Source organism: Trifolium pratense, linkage group LG3, assembly GCF_020283565.1.
Source record: "Trifolium pratense cultivar HEN17-A07 linkage group LG3, ARS_RC_1.1, whole genome shotgun sequence".
Lineage (NCBI taxonomy): Eukaryota > Viridiplantae > Streptophyta > Magnoliopsida > Fabales > Fabaceae > Trifolium > Trifolium pratense.
Window position 1 is genome coordinate 21,159,384 of NC_060061.1, and position 22,118 is coordinate 21,181,501.

Genomic DNA, 22,118 nt, shown 5'->3' on the forward strand with positions numbered 1-22,118 from the left:
TGGCTTTGGAGTGCTTCTGATCTTTCAATCTCAAAGAGTTGTCTCATAATACTCTTAGAGATTACACCCATAAAGGTTATTGGTAGCTTCACCATAAACGTTGTAGTTTGCTTCATAGTCAAAAACATACTCACAAAAAATTCAGCTTCTCATAACATTATCTCCTTTAAAACATAAATTTCTATTTCTAGACATTTTCTTCAAAATGAATGAAACATTCTCTAAGAGGACAGAAGAGATGTCAACTTTCTTCCTGTCAAGTGACATGATGCCCATAACAACATCCTCAATATTTGGCTCATAGTCAACCACATTCTGGCATTTTGGTGACAGATGTTGTACACAATGTTGGAACACTTGAGATAACACGATGTTGAGACAGATGTTACAACATCTCGTACCAGAACAGACAAGTTATTCAACACAAATGAGTATTATTCAGTTCCAATCTCAAGAGACATATACCAAAAGCATCTTCAACAATATATATATTGTCATCACATAAGAACATCAAACTAGAGGTTTCAGAAACAGGTCTGAAATAGTCACTTACCATAGTAGTAATCACCTTTGATCATCACATTATCGCATATGATCATAACACATCTGAACACATATAATACTTCTCAGCAGAATGCACATCCAAACAATCGTACCATGCTAGTTCTCTTTTTAGTCACACTTTGAGCAACAACTTTGGTCAAGTGGAAGATCATCAAGATCAGTTTCTTCTACCATATTCAAAACATCAATACTCCAAACCACCATTAGTTGATCTTCAACCTCATTAGATTGAGGACTCTCAGAACCATATAAGCATCAGTTTGGGGGATTGCAGAACAGGTTTCAACAACACTAACGGGTTGGTCCAGGATGTTTCAACATCCGATATGACATTAGACTTATGTTAGGTTCCTTTGGGGGACTCAACGACAACTTTAGTGAGGGATGACAAAGTGTCAGAACCAACAACCTTGGAAGATGACATATGCACAATTTCAACAACAATGTCATCAACAACAGCAACATTCATACTAGATTGACAGTTTGAGAGGTACATCTGACAGATGTTCCAACACTACCCACAACATTTGAACTGACAAAATCTTTAACATGAGTAACAACATTTGATTCGACATTAGGGGTTTTGATAGGTTCAAGATACAAACATGTCATAGTATGAGATTCATTGACAACAACAAAAGGATCACCATTCCTACCATTACTTTTGGGATTCATCTTTCGTCTTTGTTCTCTATTAGCCAAGATATGACATTTACTCCCAAACACATGGAAATATTTAACATTTGGTTTTCTCCCCTTCCAAAGCTCATAGAGGTTAGATGAGAACTCATGACTAATTCTTCAGAGGAGCAGAAGTTAGAAAATTTAGCAGTTTCAAATTCCTTCCGATGGTCACTTTTTGATCCTAATAATTATACCCTCCTTCTCTCTTTGGAGGCGTTTGACAAAGGTCTTTGAAGACATTAAAAGTATTTGATTTTTCTTTAATAAAATTTACCCAAGTAAATCTGGAGGAATCATCAACAACTAAAAAGACATACTTTTTTCGACCAAGATTTCCAACTTGGATAGGAGTCATCAAATCAGCAATCATCTATTTTCTGGTCATGAACCCAGAACTTTTCGTGCCAGATGTTGCAACATTATGTGAGACATTTGTCCCTTCAACTAGTCTATAGTGCAATGTGAGAGGAGATTCCCTCTTATAGACAACATCAGAGCTGATCAAAATACTTGGATGCTGATCAAGAATAATACTACAAAGCACAGTGGGAAATGTTGTTGGCATCTTCACAGCCAAAGACTTAGCATGCTCAGCTTCAGGTTCTCCACTCCTGCCTAAAAACTTATTAATCACAGCAGGTGAAAATTCAACACATCAACCCATGTAAAAAAACCTTCATGAATTCTTTACTCAAAGGATCATCACAGTCTTCAGTTTCTTGAGAGCTCTACTAGACTCATTTAAGTCAGTTATCATTTGCTGCCTAGTGAGAGCATCAGCTTTTGCTGGACAGATGTACTAACACCTGCTGCAACATTTGTCCCTGCAAGCAGCCTTTGCTCAATATTCAGCTTTCCTTTTCTTTTACAAGGGACATCAGTGTCCACAAGAATATTTGGATGTTGGTCAAGAACAATACCACACAGTAAAGTAGGAAATGCTATGGGTAGTTGTAGAGCAAAAGATTTAGCATGTTCCAAAGTGGCATAAAAGACATAAGCACCATAATCAAACATGGCCTTAGTTCCAACAACATAAATGAACCTAGCCAATTCTTTGGCTACATTACTGGAATGAGTGGTAGGAACCCAATTAACAGCAGCAAATTGTTCTACAAATTTCATTATCTGTGACTTCCAGCTCAGCTACTTCCTCATCACTTCTTCCCAAAAATTTGTTAATTATGGAGGGAGAGAGATGAACACACTTGCCTCTCACACAAACCTGCCTATACTCAGGGTTTTTAGGATCATCACAATTGTCACCAACATTCACTACAAATCCCCTTACCAGCTTATCAAAACAGTCACCTAGATCAGACACTGTTCTCATCAGACCTTCATTCCTTTCACACTTCTTCTGAATGTGTCACCAAATGTAGCTACACTTGTCTCCCTTTCAAAGTCTGATTTACTAGAAGGGGGTTCTTTCTTTTCAGACTCTTTTTCTTCTCCCCAGTAACAGATACATTATTACTCTTTGTCCTTGGTGGACCATAAAAAGGTTTCTTCCCAACAAATCTTGTCACCTTTCATGATTTAGATTTCTGGACAAGTGTATTAACAGTTGTCACATTTTTACCAGCCCTACTTCTGATTCTTCCTACAACATTAGCACTAGGTGTCTTATCTAGTGACTTGTTACCAGCCACTATGTCATTCACAATGACAACATCAGGATCATCACCCACACTTTTGTCAACAGAAGGTTCTTTATCAGCAAACAAAGACCTAATACTCTCATCAGATTTAGAATAACCCATAACATTATTACCAGAGTTATTATCAGTCCTTACTACTACTGGAATTCTTTCTTGCTCAGTAGTATCCACCAGGTCAGGATTATCTTGATCATTCTTGCCTACACCAGTATCAGGTGCCACAAATGTATAAACATCTGGCACAACATTAGTCTCAAGAACAATTTCCTTGATATACTCATCAATACAGTAACTATTGACCTTAGTAGAAGCATCAACAGCAGAATTAACATTTGTCGAAGAATTTAAATCATATTTCCCTTGATTAGCGTGCACTAGACAATGGAGAGAGAGATACAAGACATACCTTCTTTCACTTCAACAAAAACACACACCAGAGGCATGCAGCAGCGTAATTGGGTTCACCGAGCCCACATAGCACATTGACAGACAGATATAAATTCTCACAAAAGAACATATTAGATCGGGATGACTAGATTCATAGCATAATCCATCCACAAACATCACGACAAAGACTAGCACTCTACTAATCAGAGCATGAGCTGCAAGATCACCAACAGGCTAACTATCCTCAAGATTTTTAGACACAATCTTCATACTCTCATCAGATTGAGAGTTCACAACACAGTGATCAGCAGAATTATTACCAGTCATAATTACTTTTGTAGTATTCTCTTTCTCAGTAGTATTCATCTGGTAAGAAATATCTGAAACATTATGATCTATTATAGTTTCAGGTGCTGCAGATGTATCAAAATATGTGGCAGTTGCAGGTGCCACAAATGTACCTACACTTGGTACAACATTTGTCTCAAGGATAGTTTCCTTGAGAGTTTCACCAACACAATCACTTGTGGCCTTAGTGGAAGCACCAAAGTCACAATTAACAACAGCAGGGGGACACAAGAGGATCAACCATCAGTAGTTGATTAACCTTCAATACCAGATCATCCACACATGTTTGAACAACACTCTAACCCTTTTACTTAACAAGGACACATCTTGATCATTGTCCTTGCAGAACCACACTCTGTATCATGACCTTTTGAATAGGCAAGATGTCATGCTTAATAGGTGTGAAGTCACTCACAAACTCCAAAACTTCTTAGTTTGCTTAAAAGCTTGACTAAGATTCTGATTATCAGCCCTTTTCTCGAGTGACTTGCAGTAGATAACCAAAGACAATTATCAGACCTCAGTATCTGACAATATTTTGCTGCCCTTACATCCACTACTAGTGGAATCAATAGTCATGCATTGCTAGAGCATACTATTAAAGAAAGATCAGAACCTCCACATTATGATTCACATAGGCAGATAAGCTTCTTCTGACCATACAACTTGAGCACTCCTATGCATAATTCCAAGCACCTTACATGCCCAACTGTCATCCAACACGATTCTGCATAATCTGCAGGTCAGATGTACCAACATCTGGGAGCACATCAGTCCCCTTCTCAGGTACTATAATAAGAGATCCTTTATCAAAGCCACTGGAGGTTGGCTTGTAGGATTGGAAGCAAAAATAAATTGCTCATAACTACCTTCAGATCTCTCTTCAACAAACTCATGTATGAGTGCCTTTATGAGTGGACTTGAGATCACCCTCAAGTATCGTTGGCATCTCCAACAAGTTAGTTGAACCTCACCAGAGGAGAACAGAGTGTAGCACACTCAAAACCACCAGGAGTTTTCCCATCATATATGTATGCAGCGGAATTCAAACCAGACAACTCCTCAACAAACTTCAGGCACACCATAATGACCTTTGCACAAACTCCACACTTCAGGTGCAACAGGTTAACATAGGTTTGAAAATAAATCAAACCATACAGCAGCTCAACACCAAAGCTACACACCTTGCCATGAATAGTCCATCCCCCACTTCTAGGGACCATTCAAACAAATATGAACTTCTTCAAGTCCAAACAACTTTTCAGTATTCCTTACTTGTTCATAACCAGAAAGTATCTTCCCTAGGATCTCACCCAGATACAGAACAGGATGCCTGCTCTGATACCAATTGAAATTCTGGTACACAGTAGACAAGTGTTGTCCACGATGTGCAGACACTTGTCGTAACACTTGTCTTAGCAGTAAGAACAATAAAACAGAGCATTAAAAACATATACTGAAAAGCATAACCGACACACATAATTGTTAACCCAGTTCAGCCTAACAGCCTAATCTGGGGGATACCAATCCAGGAGGAAATTCACTATCAGCAGTATTAATTCAGAGCTAAACTCCCCCGTTTACAACTCCTCACTTAATCCCTACCCAATGACACTTCTACCAAGGAACTCCTAGATATGAGACCCCGTCTCACTCCCCTCAACCTTACAACCAGTAAGGATTTCAATAACAGCATAATGGAGACACTCTCCTTGACAAAGATGAAGACACACTTCAATAACATCACCACCTAGCCAACGACTAAGTTCACAATTTGGAGTTGCTTAAAAGCTTCCTCCAAGTACAATTCTCAACTCATTACCTACAGGTTTCTGAGTGAGGACATAGTGACCATCTCACAACCCGAGTGGTTCACTTTACACCAACTCTCCTAGAGAGTGGCTTAAAGACACGAAACCCTTAAAAGACTACATCTTTGATATTCTATTTTAGCTTCAAGTTTCGGTAAATAATAAGGGTTAGCAGCACCCTTTAAATAGCAGAGCCTCGTGGGCTTTTCATAATGCTTCAGCTCCAATAAATCTTCTAGATGCAAAATATATATTTTTACCAAATCTTTATTTGCATCAAATATTCCTCCCATAAATATATTTGTTGTAAATATATTTTAAAATTAAATCTTCTAATCTTCTGGAAGCACAAAGATTTATTTGAAATAAATCTTTTATATTTTCTGCAGCAATCTTCACAAGATATATTTTTGAAACAAATATTATATTTTCTAAAAGTTATTTTATTCCTTTAGAAAATAGAACTAGGGTTCAGCTGCCTTCTGAAACACATTGATCACGTGCGCCTTGTTGAGTAAGAAACCACGAAACAATTCTTCAATCAAATCTTCGAAAGATTGAGTAGAAAATAAAAACGCTAGCTGGCGCGAACAATCAGACATACAAGTGTTGTTACATCTGTCGCAACACTTGGCGTAAGCACATATGTCTCAACACTTGGCTAAAAGATGTTTTTGCAAAATGTAGCCAACATACAAAAACCCAACAGTGTTTTTATTGTTTATTGTAAGCTACTCCTAAGCTTTGAAGCACGGTGATGACTTCTCGTCACACTCTTGAATCCATGCTTATTTGAGGAATATTAGACTCTTTTTAAGTAGTTTTGTATGAATAAACAAGAGAAATCAGCTCAGAATTGAGATTACTTGGATTACAAGAAAAGCAGGAAATTATGCAGAAAAATATGATTTTGTACTATGCTGGGGGCGTGGGATTATCACGCGCAGCATAATGGCATGAGCAAGAAGAAGAATTTCCCCTACTTCTATTACGCGCGGCGTGATGGCTATCACGCGCGGCGTAATACCCTGCCAGAAGTGAAGATTTGCCACTGACTTAGTCACGCGCGGCGTGGGATGTATCATGCGCGGCGTGAAGGAGGAAATCAACTACGCCGGAGGCGTGATGGCTATCACGCGCGGCGTAATACCTGTATTGAATATCTGATTCCCCTCTGCCTTGATCACGCGCGGCGTGATGGAGTTTGACGCGCGGCGTAGTGTAAAGAGAAGCAACCACGTGTGGTGTGGTAGATCTGGCGCGTGGCGTGGTTGCGATCTGTATATAAGGAAAGTTCATTTTCTGGAAAGGGGTTCGAAAATTTGGAGTTCATACTTGATTTTTAGAGTTCTTGTGCATCAATTGGAGTCAGATCTTGTGTTCCAGTGGCTAGATTCAAGGAGTTCAACAGCATGGGAGCAAATCTTGTGAAGTTGGAGCTTGGATCCTCGCACTTCACCATGAGGAACTAAACCCTCATAGAGGTTGGATCTAGAATATGAACTGAACTGATGTAATTTCATGTAATTTCTCATATTAGTAATGAATCTCTCTTGTATAAGTGTTATTCAATGAATGTCAGTACTTAATGCTTTACAATTTCTGATCAACTTTGCAATGATTTTAGATTTTGATTATGTATGAGAATATGAGTTAAAATCCGACATGAATTCATTGAGCACTTGAGTGTTTCCGGTTGAGAGATTGAAACATAGAGTGTAACATATGATCAACGCACTTTTAAGTACTCTGTTACCGGTAGCTTCCATCCAAGAGATTGGAGAAGTATCGGTAAAGGATAGGGTGGAATTATCAAGAGATTGAGATTCACCATATAGTTGATTTAGTTGTGACACTTGAATGGTCATTACGATATGATTGATTGCATGTGATTGCTATAGTTTAGGGAGTTTCGACGATCCAACCTCACTCTTTTATCATTTGATTTCTAAACCGTTTTCTTACCAAACCAATTACTCAAACAAACCCCCAAACATGTATTTTAAGTTTACTATGTTTATAGACACAATCACCTTGATTGAACAAAACAATCTCTGTGGATCGATATCTTTTTATTACTAAATTGACGACGTTTGTACACTTGCAAAGAGTCAATCACACGGAGCTAGTGTGTGTGATTCAATCAAGAGCTTTTAAGCGAGAGTGTGGTCTAGTTTTTAGGAGAGTGTCTCCATCTTGATTATTATTATTGACAGCAATATGGTAAGTGTTGTTAGAGGGAATTTGGGAAGGGGTCTCATTATCTAGGAGGTTCCTAGATAGGATTGCACGGGTAGTGTCTAGGCGATAAGTCAAGTATCGGGTGTTGGTCGAGGGCTTTGAACTAGAGCTATTATAGTGGATTCATTCCTGGATTGGTATCCCACAGAGTAGGTGACGTTGCACTGAACTGAGTTAACAAACGATATGTGTTATTTATTATTCTGCTATTTATTGCTTTGTTTTATTCAGCGCCTGTCTTGCTGCAGCACATGCTATAGCACCTTGTGCATCATTATGTTCACTGCGTGCCAGATTTCACAAGTCCCACCTGAACCTTGATTTTGACACTAACCTTCACTTGCTTCCAGCAACCATTGCTAGACCCACAAGCTTTCCGGTTTGACTTTCCCTCTTGCATCCAACTACCCTTCGTAGTTCCACAAGATGTACCTCCTCCTCTTCATCCCTTGGAATTCCTTTCGCCCTCATGAAGATCTTGCATCCACCTACCATAGGAGTTTTAGATAGCTCCACAAAATTACACCATCCCCTCTTCGGCCCCCGGAGTGTTCATCTATGTACTCCCGAAGAAACGCTTGCCTCCAATTGTCCTTGGATTTTTAGAACAACCCTAGAAGCAACACCATATACCTTCTTTAACCCCCAAATTGTTCTTTCCGTCTTCCTGAAGAACTATTTGCCTCCGACCATCCGTGGATTTTTGGGATAGCCGTACAAGCCTCACCACACCCTCTTCGACCCCCGAAATGCCTTCCGTACTCTCAAAGACTTATTTGGCTCCAACCAACCTTGGAATTTTAGGTGGTTTCACATGCTGCAACATCAATCTCTCCTTGTATCCAACTACCTCGAGAAGTCTGATCACACCATTGCTTTCAATTTCCTCCCAGCATATCTTCAAAGTTTTGCACTTCTTCAGCAACAATTGAAACATAACACACAAGGTCTCCATAGCCATACCACTTTGGTGCAACAATATCCACTCTCCTCCCTATCTTCCATTAGACTAGAACATCAACTAAAATTATACAAGAGCAAAAAAAGTAGAAGAAAATAAAAACCTATAAGAAGTTAAGAACACAATAATTTCAATAGTGGCTGGAATCTCGAAAACAACTCCAACAGGTTCTTCCTTCAAGTCCTTCACTTCTTTCTCGTTTTCTTGATGATTCTGAGTTTATTTGATCTTAATTCGCGTTTGAAATCTCGATTATACACTTAGGGTTCTAATTTGGAGATTTTCGGATTCGTGTTTATGTTATGTGTTTGAGGATTTCGACACTAGATTTGAACTCAATGGCTCGCTTAGTGTAGGAATAGCGTTCGATTTGGGGCGTTGGGTGGCGAAAACGGCGACGGTAGCGTCGTTGGAGTTATGGCGGCAAAAGAGAGAAGACGAACGAGAGAGATGAGTGAGGAAGAAGCAGAACGCGTTAATTGAAATCTACTATATAAGAAAAGAACATACGTATGAAGATGTACTGAGGTAGACTACAAAAGTTTACAAAGAGTCATAGAAACAAAACCATAAACAAATCACACAAGAAAGATATAACAAGAAAGATATGACTTTCGTTCTTATGAGATTTTTCTATGCGGAAGAAAATTATTGGAGAAAAAAAAGGACTAAAATATTATGTTGCCTATTTTTTTTAATAATTTTACGGGTTATATTCATATTAATACGAGAACCTAATTTTTTTGGATATATCTACGGGTCTTATATTTTTACTCATATATTAGTAAAGTTGTTTATTTTTTTTTATAATTTTATGAGTTATAGTCATATATTAATATGGGGACATAATCTTTTGTGTGAATTCTACGGGAACTATGTTTTTCCTCTTCTTTTTTTAGACTAACAACAAACAATATTCATTTATTCAAGTAAATAGAGTACGTGTGAATCTGCACTGAATCTGAATCGGAGCAAATCTGCAAATCTGAACAAAACAAATATCGTACTACAACGGAATTAAACCAAACATCGTACCAAGATGCGAACTCAAGACAAAAAACTCCGCACTAAGACGGGATTAAAACAACATCAGACAAGAACAACAAAAGAAAACTCAAATGAAACATAAGAATGTGTGAAAATCACTTATTTAAATAAAATATATATAAAACAATCAAAAGGGGGTGATTTCAGATCAAAATTGATTCAAAATCACCCCTCTTTAGAAGATGAACAAGAATAAAAAGCAAAAAGTAGGGTTTACTATGTTGTTGTTGTGGGGCGGCTATGAAAAAGCAAAAAGTGGCATATGTTTTTCCTCTTATTAATAAAATTTTATGTTCTTTAATAATTTATGTAGGACCTATATATCTATCTACTATACATATGTATGAAATTCCCAATTTGCCCATTTTTCATTTTTTTTTTCAGATCAAAATTGATCCAAAATCACCCCTCTTTGGAAGATGAACAGGAATAAAAAGCAAAAAGTTGGATTTACTATGTTGTTGTTGTGGGACGGCTATGAAAAAGCAAAAAGTTGCATATGTTTTTCCTCTTATTAATAAGATTTCATGTTCTTAATTTAACAATTTATGTAGGACTTATATATATTTATACTCATGAATTAATAAGTTAACCTTTTTTTTGTGATTTCTACTGGACTTGTAATTTTAATTATATATTAATAAAGTTGTTTATTTTTTTATAATTTTGCGGGTTATACTAGATCAAATATTAATACAAGACCTATTTGTTCATTTTTACGAGACATATATTTTTTTATTAATATATTAATAAGGTTGCTCATTCTTGACATATATTTATACTCATGCATTAACAGAAGGATATAATCTTTTGTGTGATTTCTGCCGTGCCTGTGTTTTTTTTTTTGAACAAACTAAAATGAATTTTATTATTAATAATGAGTCCTGATTGGCACAAGGTGTGCCAAACAAAACAACAACAGTTTATATCATACACGTACGCAGGACCTATGTTTTTATTCTTATTAATAAAATTTTCAGTTTTTAACTATTTTTTGTGAACTTATATTTATACTCATATATTAATATACGATAACCTGATCTTTTGTGTGGTTTATGCGGGACCTATGTTTTTTACTTAATTATATAGTTATATTAATACGTTTGTCCGTTCTTTTATAACATCTACGGAACCTATTTTTTGTGATTTCTACAGGGCTTATACTTTTATTTATATATTAATTAAGTTGTTTATTTTGTTTTACAATTTTACGGGTTATATTCATATTTAATACGGTGACCTAATTTTTTTGATGACTTTTGTGACACCTATATTTTTACTAACATATTAACAAAGTTACCTATTTTTTAATAATTTTAAAAGAATTATATTTATACTCATATATTTAATACAGGGACCTAATTTTTTGGTGGTTTTTACGAGACCTATGTTTTTACTAATATATTAATAAGGTAGCCTATTTTTCCATAATTTCTACGTCATTTATATTCAAATATTAATCCGGAGCCATAAGATTTTTTTGTGATAGTTTTACCATTGTTCTTTTTCTATTTTTTACCAAATATTATATCTTTCTATTTTTTTAATCTTTTAATCTACTTCTCAATACTTTTTAATCTTACCATTGTCCTGCTAGTTAATTTCAAAACTAATATTGTTTTTCTCTCTTTTAAAGATATATGACAGGATCATGTGTAGACAATTGTACATGTTCTCTTTTTAATCTGAACCGTTGATTTAATCTGAATGGTTGAAAACAAATTTCGTTACTCCCTCAGCCTAGCATTCACCTAGTATAAAGCCACCACTGAGACTAGCTGCAAAAGCCGCACGCCTGCACCAATTTCCACTACCAATTTCCATTATCATTACTAATGTGAGACCCTTGCCAAGAACGGGCTATCGATTCATCTAATTTTTTATTTTTTTTATAAATTAAACAAATATCATATCATTTATATATTATTATTTTTTGCGTAAAAAAAAGGGTAAATAATTTTTACCCCCTATAAAATATGCAATTTTTGTTTTACCCCCCTCACTGCCACTTGAATTTGGAATCTTCATTTTTGCTGATGTGGCAAGCCTATGTGGCACTTAACTGGACAAAATTGATTACATGTCATGCTTACGTGGCTTTTAATTCATTTATAAGCTATTTTATTATAAACTACATTGACAAACTTATAATAATACATAAAAATTGCATAAGTTGTTTGTATAAACTCAAAAATAAGCTAATCCAAACGGGTCTTAAATCTTTTATGGTTTCAACAACTACTCCTAAATGTCGGAATTTACATGACGGTATAATAAACAAATTATAACTTTAAATTATCAAAACGACAAATAATTTGAAACAATTTTTTTTCTTTCTAAAACGACAAGTAAAAAGGAACGAAGGGAGTAACAAAGTATCATTTAATAATTTGAAAAGTAAACATTATTTTTTTTAGTTGATAGACCAAATGACAAAACCATAGAAAACTTACACACACGAAGTGGAGTGACTGAGGTCGAACCCCTGTTATGACGTCTGAGACTAGCAATTTCGACATTTCTGTTAGTTAAGATCAGATTTATGGACTATTTAATTCTTTTTTTAAACACTGATTTATCTTTTTATCACTACAAGAAAATCATCATTTACTGGCGGCTTAAAACCCTCTCAAAGTACCTAAAATCGCCAGAAAATGCTTATTTATTGACGGCCAACTGGCGGCCAAAATCCGCCAATAAATAGCTCGTTGGTAAATTTAGTGGCGGTCAAAACCGCCAGAAACCAAAATGACGACATTTACTGGCGGCCTGAACTGCCACAACTCATATAAAAGCTGCTGCAACTTACTGGCGGCTCAGACCGCCACAAACTACTATAGTAATTAAAAAAAATAAAAAATTGATCAGATCTACTCATTTTTCGGATTACTCAAACCCAATTTTTTTCCTCACAAAACTAGCAACCTCAAATCTCCATTGCCACCCCTCAATCCCAAATTCTTTGATCTTCTCTTCTTACAAAAATCATATTTAAGCAAACCTCAGTAACCAAGATTTTACAAAAAATTGAGTTGAAGTTGAAGAACACAAAAATTGAATTGGGTTAGCAACACAAACATGGTTTGTAGAATTTGAATCAAGGTCGCAGAAGAGTATGAACAGATTGAGAAGCACCGATGTAGAATCGATTTGAATGAGATGTTTCTGGGTTTGATTTGATTCTATGTTTATGTGTTTTAGGGGTTTGATTTTAATTTCATGTTGTTTATTTTGAAGAAGATGTTTCTATGTTTGTGGGTTTGATTTTAATGTTGTGTTGTTTGTGATGTTTATGTTGTTTGATTTTGAAGGAGATATTTGTGTTGTTTGATTTTGTAGGGATTTTGATCATAAAAGGGAGAATGAAGGGAGAATAGAGAGAATGAAGAGTGAAACGTACTCTTTGTTCTGTTTTTTTTAATTTCCTAACATTTATTGGCGGCCAAAGCCGCCACTAGATTCTAGGCATGTTATTGGCGGCTAAAGCCGTCGCTTTCTAAAGCATGTCCATTTTTCTAGGCTTGTTACAGGCGGCTTAGGCCGCCACTAAATTACTGGCGGCTTAAGCCGCCACTAAGTTATATGTCCATTTTAAAAAATTATTTTTTTTAATTTTGTGAGGGTTTTTCTCACTTATTGGCGGTTTAGGCCGCCAATAACTTATTGGGGGCTAAAACCGCCAATAAATGTAAATTAAATCCGCCAATAAATTCATGTATTCTTGTAGTGTATGGACCATTGTTTTTGTTAATATTTTAAGGTTTTTTTTTTCAGTTTTAATCATTTTATACATTTTTAGAATTTTTTGGAGTTAGGGTAGTGAGGGTTATGGTTAGAAGGGTTAGGTGTTAGGGTTAAAATAAAACCAAAATAAAATAAAATAAAAAGGAATGGGAGTGAAATACCGCCACCGAATGTGGCTATTATAAAAAAAAAGGTTTAAATGCAGTTTTGTTCCATTGTTTTGATTAAATCGGAATTTTACCCCTCCTTATTTTTAAACGCGGACTTTTACCCCTTCTGTTTTATAATTTTTTGGATTTTGCCCCCCTAAAATTATGCTTTCGAGTCACAACTTCAAAGCTTCACACACAACTCAATTTAGATTAATAATTCACCAAACGGATACCGAAATGACCGTAATCGAGTTATCTTTTCACATAATCAAACCGCCACTAAATTTGAAATTACGAAGAGAGATTCTCCTTAGAATACCGCCACCTCCTATGGCGGTGGTAATATTGAATTTGGGGATTTTTTTTAAAAGTGTCACATATTGGGAATTTGAGTTTCAAAGTGTGGCAATTATGTAAAAAGCCCTATGATGGTATCTCGCATCATTTAAAATATGCTATAACTTTGTTTCTAAATTCTAAATCAAAAAATCTGAAGAAGAAACAATAGCTAAGCTACATACCCTATACAATCCCAGATCAACCATATATACAATCCCAAATTAGATTTTTAAAATACTGCATAGTTGGACCGGTTCGACTGTTCGGTCTGATTTTTAAACTCTGCATAGTGGGAATTAGATTTCTTAATCTCTATACAATCTCATATCAACAGCTGATATTCATTACCGCATGAAACTGCATGGAAGCTTAACTGCAGAAAATCATGATCTGGCATCATGAGTAGTAGTTTTTTTTTTTTTGATAAATTAATAGCATCTAGATAGTGATAAACATGTCAACTTTGTTGACATCATATCTTTCTCCGTCCTCCACCTATAGCTCATATTATTATTAAAAAAAGAAAAATAAATATACACAAAAACTAGGGGAACATAAACCAAGAAAATAAATATATATACAATCGTGAGTAGTTGTCTCTGAAAGGAAATATTCTTAAATGGTTACGTGACCAAGAAATTTATATTTGGTCACACACCCAAAAAATATTAACACCGTATCATTTAATAATTTAAAAGTAAACATTATTTAATTTGTTTTTTGTTTGTTTGTTGATAGCCGAAATGACAAAACAATTGAAAACTCAAACACACAAAGTGAAGTGACCGGGGTCGAACCCTGTCCTGACGTTCGACACTAGCAATTTCAGCATTTCAGTCAGTTGAGTTAGAATTTATGGACTATTTAAATCTTTTTTTAAATATTATTATGGCCAAATATAAATTTCTTAGTCATGTGACCATCTAAGAATATCTCCTCTTAACGCATGCAAAAGTTACTATAGGAATTTTCAAGCAACATAAAGATAAGATGGAATCTTATGCGATTACTATATGAACATATCGTACTCTGGAAAATACTTGTATAAGAACAAATACAAATGAGTAGTGTTAGGCACACTCACGTCAAGTAAAAAAAATTAAAGATAAAGTAATTAAAGTGATATAAATTGATGTGACAAATTTAATTTTCTTTTATTTTTTTGATTTGTGTGAGTGTGCCTAAAATTTGTGCCTAACTAATTGTGCCTATCTAAAACTTTCTCTCGTACTCATATGCCCCGCGGCAGGGTTCAAGACACAAGACATTTTAAAAAATTAAACATCTCCATCAACAATTACTTAATTAATTAATTTATTTATGATTATTTATAGGCTTAATTAATAAAATGGTCCCTTAAAGACATTTTTGGTTTCATATTGGTCCCTTAAAGAAAAAAAGGTCTAAATAGGTCCCTTAAAGAAAAAAAGGTCCGAATAGGTCCCTTAAAGACATATCCGTTAATCAGTTTGGTCCTATTTAGACCTATTTATAGGGACCAAACTGATTAACGGAGATGTCTTTAAGGGACCTATTCGGACTTTTTTTTCTTTAAGGGACCTATTTGAACCTTTTTTTCTTTAAGGGACCAATCTGAAACCAAAAATGTCTTTAAGGGACCATTTTATTAATTAAGCCTTATTTATATCTAAACTCGTGTTCCTTCTTCTCAATTAAATAAGGAAGCATATTAGTAGCAGTGATAGTATATATGGACATATCTCTATAAATTGTTGAATGCAAGAATGAACTAATACAACAAAAATTGAATATAATTAAGTTGTTAACAAACAAACAATTCTAGTTGTTTCTTTCTTTTGATCAAACAATGGCTTATGTTAAGCTCGCTATTTTCGCCGCCTTCCTGCTTACCGCATTCTGTATGTATATATATTTTAACTTCCTATATATTCATCTTTAATTTCTCACCAATATATATATACCGTAATTTTTTATAGTGGTTCATATAAATTAATTTGTATGTATTTGCACCTTCCAATTAACTTCAAATAATGCATTTGCCATTAATTTGCAGTAATATTCCCGATGAAAAGCGCAAAAGCAAGTTGTCCGGACGTGGGTCGTCGGTGTTCAGTATTTCAGTCGCCACCATGCGGCAACGGAGATTGTTATTGTAGACCATTGGCATTGGGATTATATGTAGGTTTTTGCGCAAGTCTGTAATGAATCATATATAGGCCCTGGAGAATATAATAATCCAAGTTTCATTAGTTAAGTTAGGTGATTAATCATGTTTTAGAAGGATCTAGATGAAATGAATTGACGAGTCATTGATTAGTTTGTTAGGATTAACCAAGCCTATAAATAAAGGCATGAGGTGAATCTAATGATCAAGCAAAATGGATGAAAAGAGTTAGTTATTTTAGCTACTAGATGAATGCTACTAGATGTCTCTCTGATGTCTACTAGTCACCGTGATGTATCGTAATGCTCTTAATTTACCTATAAAAAAAAAAAAATTCATCATCCCTCACCATCTTAAAAAATAGATTTTAATGATGGTAAACAAACGACAAATAGCTTTAGATTTTTTTTCAAAATCTCTACAAAAAATGATTTTCTTGAAAATGATTTTTTTAAAAAAAAAAATCATTTTTTTTAAATCTCAAACAAACAAAGAGGCCCTTTGTTTCAGATTTTTTCAAAAATCATTTTAGTAAAAAAATCATTTTTTTTTCATCAAAATGAGAATCTATTTTCAATAGCTTTTATCAAAATCCATTTTTTTTATCATTCATCATCCTTCACCATCTTAAAAAAATAAATTTTAGTGATCGTAAACAAACGATAAATAGCTTTAGATTTTTTTCAAAATCCCTAAAAAAAATAATTTTCTTAAAAAATGACTTTTTTCAAAAAAAAATCATCTTTTTAAATCTCAAACAAACATGTCACTATCTTCTCTTAAGGTATGCGAAAGGTATTATATGAATTTGCAAGCTTAAGGTATGCGAAAGGTACTATAGTCTATAGGAATTTTCAAGCAATATAAAAATAAGATAGAATCTTATGCGATTACTATATCGTACTCATATGCCCCGCGGCCGGTTTCAAGACACAAGACATTTCAAAAAATTTAACATCTCCATCAACAATTACTTAATTAATTAACCGTATGTATATTTTAACTTCCTATTTATATATTCATCTTTACTTTCTCACCAATATATAATATTATTAATGTGTATTTATTTGTTCCTTCCAATTAACTTTTAACACTATGTTTGTTTTGATAGATTTATGAAAGAAAGAAATAAAGAAAAAAGAAATAGCAAAGAAATAAAGTATTTCTTTAGTTTGTATGAAGAGACACTACAAGAAAATTGTTACTTTGTGACACTTGTATTGCGACGAATTGGCTAGAACCGTCGCAATGTGCTTATTTTTGAAATTTTGCAACAACTTATGCGACAGTTAGGTAACCGTTGCAATGTTTTGACTTAATTTTGAAATTTTGTGACAGTTATACAAACCGTTGCATTATTTTGGCTATTGCCGCGTAGTCAAAATTTTGGCTCTTTCTCTAAAAAATCAAAACTTCACTCAATCATATATTAAAAAAAGAAAAAAACACTCCCCTAACACGGTTTATCAAAAAAACTCACACTAAATCCCTAAATCCCAAAACCACATCTCTGCTGTCTTCTTCAATCTCTTCGCCTTGAATCCCTAAATTACTCTCTCAATCTCGTTCTCTCCAACATCTTCATCGATGTCTGCAAAGAGAAATCGTTGCCCTCCTGTTCTCTTCAACCTCTTCACCTCAAATCCCTAAAATTCTCTTTCATTATTGTTCCAACGGTAGAAATCGTTGCCGTCATGTTACACGTTCAGGTTTGTTTTCAAATCATTGTTGGAACTGTTTAATCATGGTCCTCTGCTGTGTTGTTTATGCTACTCTATTGGTGTTTTTTTTTTTGGATTTTTTCTGCTTCTCAGGAACAACTTTGTTGTAGTTCTGCTGTGTTGATGGTAGTTTTCGGTTTGATTTATAGTTCCGCACCAGTGTGGTTTTATGTCCATGTTGGTGTGTTCTGGGTGGCTGTTTTGTGGTTTGGTGTTTTTCGTTTTTGTTTAGTTATTTTAATTTGGTGGCCACCTTCTGTATCTATTTTTGTTTCAATGTTTTTTCTTTCTATTGTGAAGATATTAAACTCTATCCAGTGACCTAAACTTTCACGTTTTATGGAAGATCTGAATATCAGAAATTTGTTATTCAATTTTGTGGTTCCATTGCTCAGGGTTCCAATTTTGTAGATCTCCTTTTTGAATGATGAGTTGTTTCCTTTACTTGTCAATGCATCTACTTCATCTTCTGTGTGCAAGGATTGTGAGTTTATTGATAAGTAATTTGTTTATGTACCGACAGCTTGAAATGTGCTTTTGGTTGATCTATGATGACAAGGTTTCTATTCTGAACCTATTTTATAGATCTACTTTATGATCCTATTTTTGTTGATATCAGCTAGGAAGATTTGGAATTGAGTTTGTATTTTTTTTCTACCTAGCTAACATATGCTAAAATATTCTTTTGCTTGTTGCTAATTGAGATTTGAATGTGGTTATCACAATATTTGCTTATATCATGTGATGAGAATGCGGTGAAAAAGATGGAAAACAAGCCATGCTCTAGATCACGAGAAGCAATTTTTAAGGTTATTGTTATGATGTCGAGTTTGTTTTTAGTTGTTAGTTTTAGTATCGGTAGCTGTAATTTCCTTGTTTCTAGATTTTAGTTGTTATTTTCCCTTATTGTACTTTAGGATGTTTAAATAGGTATATTTATCTTCTGCATATTTTTTGTTCTTCGCTTAAATAAGGCGGAACCCTTTCTTTGCGTGTAGTTTAAACAAATCTTAGGGCCTTGATTCTACTTCTGCCAAGTCCTGAGATTCACTGAGAGATAACAATATATTTCTAATAGATAACAATATGGTAGCAAGGAATTATATCTTTATGTATGAATATCACTTCTGAAATCTATTTGAGAAATTATGTCAATTGTGCCTAATGTGATTTCTATTTTCCAATTTGTTAATTGAGTGTGGTTATATATGTGATCTTATGTCGGTGTTTCTGAATGAGACGAAGACTGAGAGAATAATGCTAGCTCAACTGAAATGGTTTATAATTTGTTCATTTGCAGGTAGAAGGATTGCTTTCATCGGAAGGCTTTGCTGCATTTAAGGTATATAAAATTTATTGATTTTGAGTAGTAGTTTTCTTTCTTACTTACAACATCACAACCATTGGTTATGTGACAGTGAAAGTTAGTACTGGAGGGTTCATCAAGGGATGCTATAACATAATACTTTGCAGCTTGTTATCACATGGGGAGATTATAATAACTCATTATTTATCAATATTTCAGGTTTGCACTACTTAAACCTGAAATTATTGGTTAGGTGAAAACTCTTTTTTTTAAAAAGTAGAAAATTTGTTATTATTCTCTTTTTTATTTTATTTTATCAGTTTAGAAGAAGCCTATGAGATTCTACGAGTTATTGAGATTCATGTGCTTAAGAGTAAACCTAACATAAGCGCAACCCCTTGCTAAATGGATAACTCGGGGACCTTCAATTTTAGTGATTATTTTCTCTTTTGATATTAATGTCCAATTAAATGTTAAAAATTTGGCAGAGCATTGTGCATTGGATTCGACACTGAATTGGTTCTATGATTTATGTAGAATAGAGATGTTAAATGCAAAATGCAGATTTGTAAAATTTGCCAAAGTAGCTTATGCAGTTTGGCATGTCTGGAGTAAGTGATAGTGAGTATGGGTTATACAGGTCGTTGCAAATGTAAGAGGTTGCAGGTATTTGTATTTTGCTTCAAAATGGATTATGCAGGTTTGATATGGGTGGATGCATTCATATTTGATTTTACCACTGACTCTCATTCACTTTGATAATACTATAAGGAACTTTTTCGAGCATGTGAGAATTTAGTGAAAGAATTATCGAGACATGACTCTGGGGGGAAACAGTTGAGTTTATACAAAAAGTTTGTCCAATATGAGCTAAGTTTACGTGACACAATGCAAAGAAGAGGTAATTGTTTTCCTATTACAAACAAACCTTATGCTATTGGATCTAAAATTTGTTACTTTTCTTTCTCTTAACTGCTATAAAAATAGAGGCAGAGTAAGCATGTTTCTTAAGAACTTTGTTGTTTTCAATTTCATGTTGCAAGTCTTCATGTTTCTTAATTAAAATTCTATTGATCTTTTGGTATGAAATCTGTGTAATTTGTATTTTAAAGTGGTAGTGACTTGGTTAATGTACTTGTGAATTAAAATTTATGTGTACTCTGTTCCAAACTAATGCATTGTATTTTATTGATTAATACTATATGATGGTATTTGTGTGTGCCTATATCTGTTGTTATTTGATACATGAGAACCTGAAAAAAGCACATACCTTAAACAGTTCTATATGATGCTACAACACAACTATATTGAGAAAAAGAACTATAGCCAATATTTTAGCTTGATGCTTACTGCTATGCTATTGGTTAACACTTGTATGTTGCTGCTATGTCAACTCTGCCATTGTGAGAGATCTTTAGAAGAGTATTTCATTGCTTATGAGTAATTATTTTGCTTATTTTTTCTTAATTAGTGGTTCTTATATAATGTGTTTTATTTTTAGGTGGAAGACTTAGAATTACCAAACTGAGTACGACATTCTTTTGATTGTAGTCATTTACCTCGGGATGATGAAGCAACTTTCTTGTGATGGACCATATAGATAATTGATTAAATTTTCATGGAACTCAAGAAACCTTTTTGTATAATTGTTATATGTTTTATTTAAATGAATGTGAAACATATTTGTTTCTGGATTAGTTCATATTTTAATAATAGTATTTATATATTTATGCATTTTAATTGTCTTACTATTGCATGAATATTTTGATTCATTATATATTGTTTTAATTGTTTTTTAATAAGCCATCAAAATGAAGATAAAATGTTTTAAATTAATTTTTTTTATTTAAGAAAACACAGTTGCGACGGTTTTGAAACCGTTGCAGCCCCTCCTACTAATTTCAGTGCTAGGCGTGAAAAGCATATAAGGACGGTTTGTAACCGTTGCAAAATAACTTGCAACAGTTGTAACGACGGTTTTCAGAACCGTTGCAAAGTGTTGTTGCGACACCGAAATCATCGACGGTTCACAAACCGTCGCAATTGTCACATTGCAACAGTTTCAACCGTCGCAAACTGTAAATTTAACCGTCGCAAAGGCCCAATTTTCTTGTAGTGAGAGAAATAAGGAGAGAGAAATTTTTTAGGTGAGTCCCATACCAAAAAAAATCTCTCCTCAATAGGTGAGATTTGTGAGTTGAAGGAGTGGAAAGATGTAGTTTCCCACAATGTCCTTATCCTTATTTTTATTTTTTTAAAATATGAAGGATAAATTAGTCTTTTTCTTTTTTATTAATTTCTCACTATTCATATTACTCATCCTCTTCTCTATTTCTATTCATCCAAACAATATAGAATTTCCATTCAACTTCTCTCTTATTTCTCTCTCTTTTATTTCTCTCTTCACTATTTCTCTCTTTCCTATTTTTTTGAACATTCAAACACAATGCATTTGCCATTAATTTGCAGTAATATTCCCGATGAAAAGCGCAAAAACAAGTTGTCCGGACTTGGGCCGTCTTTGTTCAGTATTTCAGTCACCACCATGCGGCAACGAAGATTGTTATTGTAGACCATGGGCATTGGGATTATATGCAGGTTTTTGCGCAAGTCTGTAATGAATCATATATAGGCCCTGGAGAATATAATAATCCAAGTTTTATTAGTTAAGTTAGGTGATTAATCATGTTTTAGAAGGATTTAGATGAAATTAATTGACAAGTCATTGGTTAGTTTGTTAGGATTAGGGTTGGGAGTAGGCCAGGCGGCCTACAGGGGCCTTCGGCCTGGCCTGTATAAGCCTGGCCTGGCCTGACCTGGTTATTAAAAATGTCAGGTTTAGGCTTTGAAAACGGCCTGTTTACATAAATAGGTCAGGCCTAGGCTTCTAAAAAGGCCTACGAAGCCTGATAGGCCGACCTGTTTATAATAATTATTATTTATATCTTATAAAAAAATATTATTTATATAAATACAAAATATCAGAGAAAATATTTTTTTTTAACA

General features: G+C 34.3%; 2 long non-coding RNA genes across 4 annotated transcripts; both read left to right on the top strand.

Moving 5' to 3' along the window:
- Window positions 1–15,639: 15,639 nt before the first annotated feature.
- Window positions 15,640–16,332, top strand: LOC123913096. Its single transcript, XR_006811564.1, has 2 exons — window positions 15,640–15,819; window positions 15,975–16,332. It is a non-coding gene; the product is annotated as an uncharacterized LOC123913096 (long non-coding RNA).
- A 1,181-nt stretch (window positions 16,333–17,513) lies between these two features.
- Window positions 17,514–20,852, top strand: LOC123913094. Of its 3 annotated transcripts, none has more exons than XR_006811562.1 (5): window positions 17,514–17,794; window positions 19,107–19,148; window positions 19,225–19,778; window positions 19,884–20,013; window positions 20,614–20,852. It is a non-coding gene; the product is annotated as an uncharacterized LOC123913094 (long non-coding RNA). The 3 variants fall into 3 exon arrangements; XR_006811561.1 differs by having other exon boundaries at window positions 17,524–17,794; window positions 19,225–19,331; window positions 19,601–20,013; XR_006811560.1 differs by having other exon boundaries at window positions 17,524–17,794; window positions 19,225–20,013.
- Window positions 20,853–22,118: the final 1,266 nt, after the last annotated feature.